Below are 14,553 nucleotides of genomic sequence, written 5' to 3'. Positions count from 1 at the left end.
TACAGCAGTAAGTTGTGTTAACATTTTATTAATTTAGTCAAACCTCCAAGAGTTGAATAAACTAGAGTTTTTAGGTTAGCACTTAAAAAACCGGAAGAAGAAAAAGACAGGAGTGTGAACTATTTCCCAGAATGCTTTGCGGCATGTTTTTGTCTCCTGAGATGGAAGTGCGTTACATTGATCTGACTCTTGTGTTTTATTAAGGCAAATGTTCATTTTAATGCAATTCTCAGTTAGCAAAGCTTGAGGATAATGTCCTGTTCACACTAAATGTTTCTGAGCTGAATTCATTGGGATGTTTAATAAAATTCATTATCAGATCAGAAATTTTGTTCCTGCAGTTTGAAACAAGGGTTTAAATTATTCTAAAGTAAAATAAGTATTTATTTTTAACTTGATAATTTGAGTAAAATAATAGAGAAATGTGGCTCTATAACTTGGTGAGGCCAGATTTTTTTATTGCATATTGTGAAATAATTATTTGGTTTAAATTGCAGCATTAAGTTAAAACTCACAATTGAAGATTAATGAAGTTAAAAAACAATGTTTAGACAACTTGTCTCTTGTTAAATCAACTTCATGAACTTTCATTTCTGAGTTAAAACCAAAACTATTTTCTTGTTGACTTAAATTGCATTTTCAAGGCAGCAGGTGGACTTTCATTTTCAGCTTAAACCACCTGTAAATGTTTTACAGTGTTCAATAAAATCTTATTAAACACCTCAACAAAGAAAAGAGTCTGTAGCCATTTGGGTCATTTTTCTTCAGTCTGGTCTCACCAACCCCCAGCAGTTCATATCTATCCAACTGCTGTATTATAGAAATGGGAAAAATGGCACATGCCGGCAGCTATATATCTCCTGAATGTCCGCTTTAATGAGGGCAATGCTGAGGCAGAATTATCGCCTAACTCCATCTGGATTTATTGATCCAACAGTGTAAGTCAGCCACAGGAGATAAAGATAAACTACCACAATGGAGAAACAATCCCCACACTGATCAGAGGGCACCACACTGATAATCACTCATTCTTCCCTCTCTGGCCTTCGCTCCCCACTGTTTTCTTTGTTCTTTGCTCCACTGCAGACTCTGGGGGGTTCCACACAAATAGCATACAGAATCACTTCAGCTAAAAGGTGGAAGTTGGACTCGTTAAGCAGTTTCCACTGTTTTCTAGGCATTAATCATATTGGGCTGAATGAAAAGTTGAGGAGGTTGTGTTGCGAGTTAGGTACTGTGATGCAAATGAAAGGACGTTGTTGTGTCGACCCCTTTGTGGTGAGCGTTGGCCAGATCGCTCGTCTGGCTGGCAGGTTCTTCATGCAGCAGATTGTCTCTCACCTCTGCAAAAGATGCCTTCATTAAAGCCCAGCACTCAGAGAAGATATGGGTGATAAATCAATTTAATCAACTCATTTAATCTTTGGTTTTTGAATATTTTATTTTTGGAAAATCTGGATTTTTTCCCCCCCCATCAAGTCACTCCTTGGGTTTCCATTGTTCTGGCCGCCATCTTGCTTGAGAAGCATTTCTTATTCAGGTCAACTCTACAACAAAACCTAATACAGACGTGGCAATGTGAGAATAAGGTCTTAAAATCATATGATATTAGAAGAATGAAGGAGTAATTTTATGAAAACTCCAACACAAAAAATTTTTAAAAATTAATTATCCAAGCTATTTTCGTCTCAACTTTAAGACGTTCTGGTAAATTTTCATCTAATGTTATGACTCACAATTAAATAGAAATTCCTGCAGTCTGGCCTTGACACTTCATCATACAGGGTGAAATAAAAACACTTTTCAAAAATATTTTCTGTCATTTGTAATTTCTTTTTTGAAAAGAAATAGAGAAAAAAATATCCACTGAATTCAGAAATCAGCTCTGGTTTGATCCACACTTAAGAGTCTCGTAAATATGTTCAACTTGCTTCTAAACCTACACCAACGTCTCTCTTCACTGCAAAAACACAAAATCTCACCAAGTATTTTTGGTCTAGTTTCTAGTGTAAATATCTTACAATGCTTGAAATAAGACAGAACTAACTTACAAGTAACTTTTCAGCAAGATATAGGAGCTTGTTTTAAGTACAATTCCTTAATATTATTTTCTGGCAGATTATTTCACTTATGTCACTATCAACGGGCGCTTCATCGTTACCTAGCAACCCCAGCCAAGCCCAGGACGTCGCCTAGCAACCAAGTAAAAGTTCCACTGGCAGATTATTTCACTTATAACGAGACATTTTTCCCATATTATAAGTGAAATAAGCTGCCATTTGAACTAGTACATTTTCATGAACATTAAGAAATTACTGACATAAAACAAGCTCAGATTTCTTACTGAAAAGTTACTTGCATGTTAGTACACTTGAAATAAGATAAAGCTAAGATATTTGCACAACAAACTAGATCGATATTACTCTGTAAATTTTGTGTTTTTGCAGTGTTGTGACAACATGATGCAACCAAGCAACTTTCTGTTAATAACTTTGGCTGTGGCCTCATGTAGCATCACACCTTCAGCCAACTTCCCAGGCCCGTAAGATTCGCCCCGAGTCTCTGAAGAGCTCAGCGCCCCGGGGGCATCACAATGCCGCTTTGAAGTCAGGCGATTAAAGAGGAAAGACCTGTCGAATAGGGATGATGGGGTTAAGATCGGGAGAGGAGGAGGATCAACGTGAGGGACAGGAAAGGCTGTGAATACCAAGCGCTCCGAACCCGAGGGACGCAATTAAGAGCAAGGCCTTTTTTAGCGAGGGTTACGAAAACACAGCGAGGATATCAGCGCCGCTGCCTTCCAAGCCAAGGTAAGAGTTCATTACTACACACACGGTGGGGGCTGTTAAACCTGGTTTGTTCCCTCCCGCCCACACGCCCCGCAAGCTGTCCAACAGACGCACGATAACAATTTCCATCTCTGTCAAATCCTGAAGCCAGGAAAGCTTGAGAGCTGCCAGCGAATTCAACGGGGCTAAAGATCCCATCCGGCCTGTCTGCATCTCAAACACAACAAAATGTTTTGTATTCTGTAATAATAAGCAAATAAAGAGAAAATGTGATGTATTCCTGAAAATAAGAAAACCACCTAAAAAACATCCCTTATTCATCATGTAGGTCAACATACGCCTTGAACTTAAACCTTACAGTGAAAAATGAACTGAATTCCACGTTTATTTAAAGAGAGTTGAGTAAGGTGAAGTAAGGCATAAAATGTATGCAGAAGGCAAATGATAAGTGCTTTTTAACATACAAAAATATATGAAAACTGTTCAATTCAACCCCCCACAGTCAGTACTATGCACTGTAAAACATTTGAAGGTGGTTTAATTTGAAAATGAAAGTCCACCTGCTGCCTTGAAAATGCAATTTAAGTCAGCAAGAAAACTCTTTTGATTTTAAATCAGAAATAAAAAGTTTATGAGTTAAAACATAAACAGAAAAGGTGTGGTAGACAAATTATTTTACTCTTGGTTAGGTTTTCTTTGTCCTACTGAGTGCTTGTTTTCAAAACCCGGTTTGAAATAAATAAATCACAATCTAACCAAACTATCAAAATGTCTGAAAGTCAGAGCTGTTTGAATACCTGCAAGGCTGACAGACTTTTAGGTTTTATAGATAGTGTCAAAATAATGTATTTATAAAAAATAGCTGCCAGAATAATCAGTCATTTTCAACTCAGATATGAAAGAGTTTCCAGAAAATTACCTCTTACACAAGTGATGATTGTATGAAGAGATTTAGCACAAACCAGCAGCCATTAAATCCAAAAATACCGACATGGCTAACTATGGGACATTTTTCCAAACACATCAGATGTAGAGATATGTGGTCTGCGCTATTCTGTAAGCCATGCCAGCCACTTACATGTGTTAAGAGCACATCTGGTAACAATTTCTAGCTCTCATTTAAATGATGCTAAAATACCATAGAGTGGTTGGGTTTCCTGTACAGTTGCTGAAATCAGATTGCTTAGAAAAAAAAGAACACTGTAGCATTAAATTTTAAGGAAAAACATTTTAGCAGGAAATAAAGTGTTCTTTGTCTGCAACATAAACTGCAAAACAACTGTTATGTCATCACACAATCTACAAAGCTGCTTAGTGTGCTGACAACAATAAACAGTGGAGTTGTGTGCATAAGAAGTAGAAAGAGACAATTAGCAAAATGCCACCAGATTAAAGCTATTTTTTATTATTAAAAACTACTAAAAGCCATTGAGTCTGGGCTCCTGCATAAGTTTCTCTGAAATGTTTATGGGCTGAACAACACGAGCCAAAGCTCTGATGTTTGATTTGTTTTTATATTGCCGAGGCTCCAAGGCCACTTTCCAACAGACTGTATATTAAATAATAGTGCATGAAGGGAATGAATGGGGAGTATAAAATATAAATCCTGACACAAAGGACTCAACATAAAAAAGGAATAAAGATACTTGGACGGCTGCCTGGTGGTTACAGAATGAGTCTGGCCCAAATTGCAGGCTGGGGTCCAAATCCTAATGGTTTACATTCTGAGTTTGTTGCCGAGAACATCCAGTGATACAACAATGTTCACAAATCCCTCTGAAATCAGCTGGTTAGCAACGAGTACGACTCACAGCTGTGGCTGACAGAAACGCAAAACAACTTTACACCATATTCATCCTAAAAATGCCAAAAAATACAAGAACTTCAAAACAGTGGTTGAAGATACAACTGGCTGCCATCACAAGAAAACAGTGTTAGGTTGTATGTGTGTGTGTGTGTGTGTGTTTGTTTTTAAGGTGACCAATTATGTTTCCCTGAGCAGGTCAGGATAGGTTCATACAAAACATATTTATGACATTTTTTGCACAAAATCATTGTTATCCTACATTCACACGTAAGTGACCCAAATCCAATTTTTTTTTCTTTCTTTCTTTTTTTTGGCGTGGTCGTTCACATTTCCAAATATATGCGACTTGTATGTGATCCAGTGTGAACTGCAAACGACCTGAAGTGTGTCGCATGTGCAGCAGAGGGCGCAACAACGTCACAAGTAGCGAGCGTGCATAAAGAAGAAGTGCTCAGTGTTTACGGAAATAAACGTGGATGCCAACGGTGGAGCACATCTTATGATTCTGAAGTTGTTGTCCAACCAGAGCCAACACATTAACCTCTTAATCATCATTATCGTCCGCCATAGTTGTTGTTTTTCTTCCCGCTTGCGCCCATCAGGACGCAGAATGGCGACGTTCTGGACGGATGCGACCTGGACGTTCAGATTCGGGTCACATGAAGATCAGATACGTATCGGATGTCCAATTGACCTGGGTCATATTTGAAAAAAGTCTAATCTGTGTTGTTCAGGCTGTCATGGAAAGATCAGATACAAGTTGGATTAAAGCGAAAATATCGAAATTGGGTTACTTCAGGCTGCAGTGTGAACGTAGCCTTAAATACTCTCTCTCTCCCCCCAAACCACACACAAAATGTGTGTTAAAAATTGACTCACATCACCCGACATCAGCCATCAGCCGATATATACTTCATCTCTCATTCAGCTCAATGCTGTAGCATTGCTTAGCGTTTGTTTAGAGGAAGTTTTACGTGCAACATTCCTCATCCCCAAGACTGGAAGGAGAACAAAGACGAGGAAATGTTAACATTTCTGGTCAAAATATACATTTTGGTCTCCAAAGTTTTTACAACAGCTTTCCATAATCTTGATGTCTAAGAACTATTTGCGTGTTTACGTCTTGATGGTTTCCAAAAACATGCCAAGACAACAACATATGGAAACTTTATGTCGCTGAGCAGTAATTAAGTTCTACTGAAAATCTTCAATCAGTGCTAAGAGGAAAGCCGGTACACAAACACCACAGATGCTTCACAGAAAATCAAACTGAACCTAAGAGCGCCTCGCTGAGAGCAGCAAGGTGTTTGACTGTGTGGATTTATCCTGCGGCAGCACAGGAGCAGCAGAGCAGAAGTCCCACTGGGTTACAAGAGCCAGCAGCTCTGCATCTGGATCATTTCCTCGGCACAAAGACGCCACACTGGGACCTCCTCATAAAGCTGCACCTTTTCTAAAACCCCAAAATCCCTCAGAATCTGCAAGCGCTGTCAGATGACGCAGCAGCTTGCAGACACAGTTAAATTACAGCCAAAAACTAAGTACGTATGTAAATATCATTTTTTACACGGTAAAACATTTGAAGGTGGTTTAAGTTGAAAATGAAAGTCCACCTGCTGCCTTGAAAATGCAATTTACGTCAACAAGAAAATTGCTTGATTTTAACTTAGAAATTAAAGTTGATTTAATAACAAGAGACAAGTTGTTTAAACATTGTTTTTTAAGTTCATTCATCTTGAATTGTGAGTTTTAACTTAATGCTGCAATTTAAACCAAATAATTATTTCACAATAAGAAAAAAAAACTGCCCTCACCGAGTTTAAGAGCCACATTTCTCTATTATTTTATTCACAATATCAAGTCAAAATAAATACTAACTTTACTCTAGAATAATTTAAATGGCAAAATAATTATTTGATTTGACTGAAAATATAATACCTAAGCACACAACGGTTATACTTTCATGAAAAGAATTGATTGCACTGGATTGAAGTTGGCTGAAAACAAAAGCATTACGCTACTTTGTGTTGGTTTATCATAAATTGTAATAAAATGTGAAAAAGTTCACAGGCTGCAGGTTAAACTTAACAGAAAAAGGGAGAACTAAATGAATGTTTATTTTTTGGTCCCTTACCCTGTCAAATGTATGTACAATAATAGCCAAAAATTCAATAATGTGCTTCAGCGACACGAGGGAATAAACTGGATTTATCACTTGGGCAGGGTGTGAAAGGATGTGGAGAGGAAGAAAAATGAATTCTGGACAAAGACAAACTCTAAACTGTGAAAGCATGAACTCTGCTCAGTCCAAAACCTCAGGATACACTCCTTCCCTCTACCAGTAAGCTCCGCACTGGAGAAAGAGTTGAAAGATTTTCTTTGACGAGATATCCTGCCTCTAGTTAGTCCCCAGAGCGAGCCAGGAAGACGCTGAAATATGGGGGGAAAAACTGGAGGAGCGAGGGGAGGGTGGGGGTTTTAATCTTGTGAAAATGCAGGAGTACTTTAAGAAACATTTGTTCAAACAGCCAAGGGAGCCGCAAGCAAGGAGACGTCAGGAGAAATCAGGCTTGGCTCGACACAAAAAGCACTCAGAGAAATGAGATTTAATCTGCGGAGCTTAGAACGTATTAGCTGCCTGTAAACAGTCAGTGCTGGCTGTGAGAAAGTTCACTTCCTCAGCTGTGCTGCCTGAAAAACACAATGCATAAAACATCAGGGGTTAAATGGGAATCTGAAATGCGAGGACGTGGGGGTGTCGCGGTTTTAAATTGAAATGGATGGGCTGCGTTGTGTGTGGATGCCAAAATGTGACATCATCTGGAGAATGTAAGGAAACTAGCTGACAAAACCTTCTGGTTTGGTCACTAATTGCAGCCGATTTACAGAGCCGACATTTGTGTTTGAGTTTTTATTGTTGCTGTTGGTGCGCACAGTCAGCGCAGCCACAAAAACCCACAGACAGTCCGTTTACAGAGGAGGAAATACTTTCACAGATGAGCGTGATTATGCAAATCTAACAACATGATGACCTTCTAAAAATATCATGGAGTCAGTGAGGGACGACCAACAAACACACAAACCTGAACTTGTTGCAAAAGGTTTGGACACCGTTGGTTTAAGATGCTTTTGGTGCTTTTTAACGGGAGTCTCAATTAGTTTGTGGGCTGTTGTGATCCACAGGAGTCCACTGTAGCAGTTCGAAAACCTCAACAGAATGATATTTCCAAATTCCTAAATGAATCGTTTTGTTGTGCTGATTAAAAAGTTTTATGAGACTAATAGCGATTAATCACTGCAAAACACAAAATCTTACCAAGTATTTCTGTGAACTTTCTAGAGCAAATATCTGTGCACACCTTAAATAAGACTAAACTAACTTGCAAGCAACTTTTCAGCAAAATACAGGAGCTTGTTTTAAGTTAAACAGTCATTAATTTTGATTAAAAAGTTCCACTGGCCGACAAATACTTATAACAAAACATTTTTCCCATGTTATAAGTGAATTTATCTGGCAGTGGAACTTGTACTTTTTCATCAATACTAAAAGACTATTGATTAAAAAAAAGCTTCTATTTGTTATTGAAAAGTTACTTGTAAGTTAGTTTTGTCTAATTTCTAGTGAAATTAGACATTTGATCTAAAAACTAGACCAAAAATATTTGGTAAAGATTTTGTGTTTTGCAAGCTTGAAATGTAAAATGCATATTTTTAAATAATCATCTCAATAAGATGATTTTAAACTCCAAGAAGAAAATCAGTGGAAATGATTTAAACTCAAACCTAATGATAAGATATAAGATAAGATATAAAATAATATCAGAAGGCAACAAAGTTGGTTGGAATACACTGTAAAACATTTGAGCCGCATTTAGCAATAAGATTATTCTGCATTATCTTTTTCTCTCAGGTTAAGGAACTGCCTTGCGCAGCTAGGCAGTTCATTAGCATTAGCCTTTTAGCTTATATAAGCTATTAGCTATTTTTCTGACTTATTAGCCTTGTCTAGTAGACTGAATGGAGTAAGTGAAGTATAGACAACATGCTAATGATGCCCCACATGCTACTGAAAGCATTCATGCTAACATTAGCATTTTCGCTAATTTTAGCTGATACACTTACTTTATCATACTGAATGGTGCAAGTCCATGTTGGTAAACATTCTTGTCAATCTCCTCATGCTATTGATTACATTGCAGCTTTCTTTAGCATTGATGCTAATTTCTAGCATCAGAACGCAAACCGACGGGCACATTTTGGCAGGCCCCGGTTAAATTTCTTCAGGAATTTTCTAGTTGTGTCTACTATCTTCTACTCTCTAAGTGAAATAAATTTATCCAGTTTTAGATTTTGAACCTAAATGTGAGTTTGTGAAAGATAAACTTACAGCAGTAAGTTGTGTTAACTTTTTATTAATTTAGTCAAACCTCCAAGAGTTTAATAAATTGAGTTTTTAGATTAGCATTTAAAAAACTGAAAGAAGAAAAAGACAGGAGTGGGAACTATTTCCCAGAATGCTTAGCAGCATGTTTTTGTCTCCTGAGATGGAAGTGCGTTACATTGATCTGACTCTTGTGTTTTATTAAGGCAAATGTTCATTTTAATGCAATTCTCAGTTAGCAAAGCTTGAGGATAATGTCCTGTTCACACTAAATGTTTCTGAGCTGAATTCATTGGGATGTTTAATAAAATTCATTATCAGATCAGAAATTTTGTTCCTGCAGTTTCTTTCTTTGCGTTCCTGCTTTCCTAATTCTTTAATTTAAAGGTGATTGTACTGGCAATATTACTATCGTAACGGTTGCCGTGGGAACAAGATCAAGTTTTAAACATCTGGAGGCAAAAGGCGATTTGTGAATTAAAGGTTTAGGAAATTGCTACACTCTCCTAGAAAGCAAACAGGTAATATTGGTTTATCAAAAACCTGTGGTTAAAGTGGGGATGAGTTGTCAGGATCATGTTGTCATAGAAACAACTAAAAAAAAAAAAAGAAAAGCATCTTTTTGAGAAAAAGCTGGTAGGCAGCGAGAGAGGAGAGCTGTGAGGATCCACACCTGCATTTTCCTCCCATCCACCCGTCACTCAGCTGTCAGCCTTTTTTAAAATAAATAAATAAAAAGGAGACTGTCTGGCGGTGAACTGAGGTGTGGGAGTGTTTTTACTCCAGCACGGTTTACGAAACTGGGTAAAAAATTTTTTAAAAACTCTCGTTTACAACTGCTAATTATTCCTTTAGTCACACAGTTTAAAGCAACGTATAAAAATGGAGCGCGTTAACACGGCTGCTCAATGATTCGAACGACTATTTTCACAGGAAAATCACCAGCAAGGCAAAACAAATCTCAAAAATATCAAGGACGAATGGCTTTCTAACATTTTTACACATAATAATCTAAAAGTGTGAAATCCATTTATTTTCATCCATTTTAAATCTTTTACATCTGCAAATCCTGCAGGGTTCATTTATCAGCTCTGACCTTCTGGAAGTTGAAAATGCTGATCAATCTTCTGAAAACAGCTCAAGCTTCATCAGTTTAGACAGAGGACCATTTTAACGTTTGGCACATATTCTTAGATGGATTTAGAGCTGGACTTTGACTAGGCCGATAAGGATAAATTCACACCAATCTAACTCTAGTTTGTTTTCCTCCAAAGTCCGGTTCGTTTCGGAGGTATGAATCCCTAATCAAACTCTGATGCAGTTTTGGTTTGATTGAAGTGAACCGATGCAGTTCGAATGGATATGTGAATGCCAAGCGGACCAAAGTCCGCTCCAAAAGCAGAAGTGAATTACACCGCACTGCATCCTGAGTAAATACAATCAAAAGAAATGGATGAGTTTAGAAACAGTAAAAACATTTAATCTTGTTCTGTTTTGAGCAGAACTCCTTTCCTTTAACAGCCGTCTTCGACCAGATTAGTGCAGCGCATCATTAATAGATGTCACATTAGCATTTTCTCCAGCCTGACCTGCAGCTCTGTCAGATTTCCCATGAGCCTCTTGGATGGTTCTGTGATGAACGCTCTGCTTGGCTGACCTGTCAGTTCAGGTGGACGACTAACGGTTATATTTATTCTCAAGGTTAAATTAAATAAAACTCTGATCTATTTAATATTTAGTTTAAGGTATTTGGTTGCTTCGGATTTTGTTTAGGGGCATCAGAGTAAATGTGGGTAAATACAAACTGGTCGGATTTTATTAACTTTGTTGAAAACATTTCTGTTAGTTCACCTCAAACAATCTTGTTAAAATAAAATGTGGTTTTAGTGTGGAAAAAATGTAGAGAAGTGGATTACAGCCACTCTTCTTTATTTTTTCCCTGAGGAAAACAAAAACTTTTTCTCAGAATTGTGACTTTTTTTTTTTTTTTAGCATTTTTGACTTTTTCCTCAGAATCCTGACTTTTAGAATTTCATAATTCTACAATTTTTTAAATTTCACATTTTTTCTCAGAATTCTGACTTTTAGAATTTCATAATTCTAAAAAATTTTAAATTTCACATTTTTCCTCAGAATCCTGACTTTTAGAATTTCATAATTCTAAACATTTTTAAATTTCACATTTTTTCTCAGAATTCTGACTTTTAGAATTTCATAATTCTAAACATTTTTAAATTTCACATTTTTCCTCAGAATCCTGACTTTTAGAATTTCATAATTCTACAATTTTTTAAATTTCACATTTTTTCTCAGAATTCTGACTTTTAGAATTTCATAATTCTAAAAATTTTTAAATTTCACATTTTTCCTCAGAATCCTGACTTTTAGAATTTCATAATTCTAAACATTTTTAAATTTCACATTTTTTCTCAGAATTCTGACTTTTAGAATTTCATAATTCTAAACATTTTTAAATTTCACATTTTTCCTCAGAATCCTGACTTTTAGAATTTCATAATTCTACAATTTTTTAAATTTCACATTTTTTCTCAGAATTCTGACTTTTTTGTTAGAATTTTCTAACAAAACAGAAAATTTTTCAAAATTTTTTTGAATTCTTAATCAGACTTTAAGAATTCCAAGATTAAAGACAAAATTCTTAGAATTCTTAGAATTCTAAAATTTTCGATAATTTAAAACTTTTTACTCAGAATTCTGACTTTTAATATCGACAAATTAAAGTCAGAATAATTTTTCCGTCAGTGTTTCCTAATCCTCTCGCGTACAAAATGTGAAAAGTTCGAGCAGATCCTGTTACGGCACCTCATGATGTCATGAGGTGCATGCTTGGCCCTGAGGACCTCCCTGACAAACTGAACAAATGCTAAACACCGCTGGAGCAAACACACTTGTTCTTAAACAGATATTTAAAGAGCAAAGTCTGTGTTTCACAAGACGGGGACAACAACACTGTGGGAATCAACAGGCTGAGGTTAGCGGGTCACGCTGAATCACTTTCTCCCTGAGAACGTTGTGCCTCCAGTTCAGAGCTGTGGGAAAAGGGAGTTTATACAATTACATCACATTGATTTACGGGGGCCAGAGAAACGATGGGGAGAGGATGAAAACCGAGCTGCTTGGAGCGGCTCCAAAATGAAGTCCCTACAGAAACACAAGTCAATAGATTCAGGCCACAAAACATGATGGATCTGAGGCAGTTTGAGGGTCAGAGATACATTGGCAGCACGATGAGAAAACAGTCTAAAAAGGTGCCTTTAGGATTTAAAGTAAGGCGATTAAAGCGTGTAATAAACTAGAATAAACACAAGATCATCTCTGTTGATTTTCTTGAGGTTGTCTCAGCAGATATAGGAGGGAAATGATGACAGTTCTTGCCTGAGCAGATCCTGCTGATGCCAACTTTAGTAATTATTGGGCCGGTGATGAAACTGTGAGCAAACGCTCCAAAAGGTTGAGCTGCAGCTTTACTCAAGGGTAAATAATTCAATCAGCCTCACCACAAACATAAAGTTCAGAATAAACAAGCCATGTAGCGCCGCATGGCCATAAAACAAAGACCTGGGATTTTCATAATGAAGTAAGTTTTTATGTAAAGGTTTAAATCTGACCTGGTGTATTGTTTAAGGCTGCCTGTAAAGCTTCAGCCCCAAAAGATGTTCATCCAGACTGCTTTATAGCTATTCTATAGGAGAGCATTACTCTAATGCAGCGGGTGTATTATTGATGTCAGAGGAAGGGAAAACAGACGGATTACCATAAAGACAAAGCAAAAATAAAATTGATCCCGCTGATCTGTATTCACATGCAAAGGCAACAAAAACGAACACGACTTCTGGTATTTGAAAAGAAATTGTTTTTCCGAGTCGACAATCGCAAGTGGATAAAAACAAAAACAAACAATCTTAGTCTCAAACATCAAAAACTATTTATATTTTCCCAGAAGAAATGCAACTTTTCCACAACTCCACACAAATTTAGATAATTCAGTTGATGTAAACATAATGCTTTAAGGTTGTAAATAAGTTTTAACCCTTTCACGCACAGCGGTCGCTGCAGTGCAGCTAATTAAAAGACATTTTCTTGTGTTTCTTGTGGATTTTTATGTTATAAATGCACACGGACCATAATACACTGCCAACTACTGGCCATCCACTGCAAGTGCAAGAAAAGTTTTGTTAAATCCAATATGGCAGACAAACTCAACTCAGAAACATCCAGTCCCTCCGTCCACAGTAGCAGGTAAAAAAATATCGTGACATCATGTAACCCCTAATACTACTGATGTATTTTCCAAATTACTTGTGCTTAGAGAAAATTACAACCGATCCCCTAGAAAAAAAAAAAAATTTTACAAAATATTTTTTCCACCTTTTTGTATGCCTTAAGAAAATCAAAAACATTTAGTAAACAATAATAAATCATAATTCATGCATGGAAGGGTTAAAATGATTACGATATAAAATGTTAGATCATTTTTCCTCCTAGATGATGAATGTTTAAATAAAAACCGGTATGTATTTGGTACCACAGGCTGAAGAACTGCAGTGGGAGATATGTCTTTCTTTCTTTTGTTTCCTTTAAAATCTCCAGCTGTCAGTAATGTCTCCAGCTTCTTGGAAGAACAACAGACCGGCAGTTTGAGCCAAAAGCAACAGAATAAGTGCAGAGAACTGGAGAGCGGGCTGAATACTTGAAGTGGGTGTTTTAACAAGCTCACAGCACCGACTGCACGGATGTTTGAGACGCTCCTCTAGATACAGCTTCAGAAACTGCAGACATGTGCTCTTTATTAAATAAATAGTGAGGTGTCCATTTTTCAAACTGGAGTAAAGCTGCGTTTCCAGCTTGGATTGGTTTCCTTGTGTTATGGTTTGTCTTTGTGGAAGAAATCAGCTCCAGGTTTAGGAATCAAACAGATCCATCTGAGTAAATGTCTGTTCTGTCATTTGTCTCGTTCAAACAGCAGCTTGGATGAACGAGCTGGATGATTTTTTTTAATGCGTCTCTTCATAGTTGTGAAGCCAAAAGAACATCAACTCAGCTGAGGGGGGTGGGTTTTCAAAAAGAAATCAGCAACAAAATTACTTTGGCTTCAGCATCCGAGCATTTCATCTGGGATCTGCGTCCTGCCAAGTGTTATTGGGAAACATAATCTGAGCCCATTTCTTACAGGCGCACGCTTTTGGAGGCATTCCCAAAGCGAGCGTTTGCTTCGGGAAACACTTCCGAGAAGCGGAGACAGGTGGCCGCCGGCGGGAAGCTGGACGACTCGACACCTGGTGCAGGTGAGAAATCAGCAGGAAGGCGGCCAGGATCACCTGATGTTCTGCTGTTATTTTTTTTTTTTTTACCTTCCTTTCATTTTTATTATCAACTTAAATCAATCGTCACGGCAGCCAAATTAAATTCAGCGAGTAGGGACACCTGTCGGTGCTGTGCAGCCTCTGATAAACACGCGCTGGAGCAAATTTCTGGGCTCTAAAGCGTTTCGTGATAAAACCAAACTCCGTTAATAAACATCAAACGGTTTATTAAAGGCTGGATGCGTTTCCAGT

At 37.4% G+C, this 14,553-nt stretch overlaps 1 protein-coding gene across 1 annotated transcript in view; it reads right to left on the bottom strand.

Annotated features, from left to right (window-relative positions):
- tspan18b (tetraspanin 18b) overlaps positions 1-14,553 on the bottom strand; it is a 66,432-nt gene that overhangs the window by 36,335 nt on the left and 15,544 nt on the right. The window lies entirely within an intron of this gene.

This window comes from Xiphophorus hellerii, chromosome 2 (assembly GCF_003331165.1).
Source record: "Xiphophorus hellerii strain 12219 chromosome 2, Xiphophorus_hellerii-4.1, whole genome shotgun sequence".
Classification (NCBI taxonomy): domain Eukaryota; kingdom Metazoa; phylum Chordata; class Actinopteri; order Cyprinodontiformes; family Poeciliidae; genus Xiphophorus; species Xiphophorus hellerii.
Note: the sequence above shows the minus strand (reverse complement) of the source record. Positions and strands in the feature narration are given on the sequence as shown.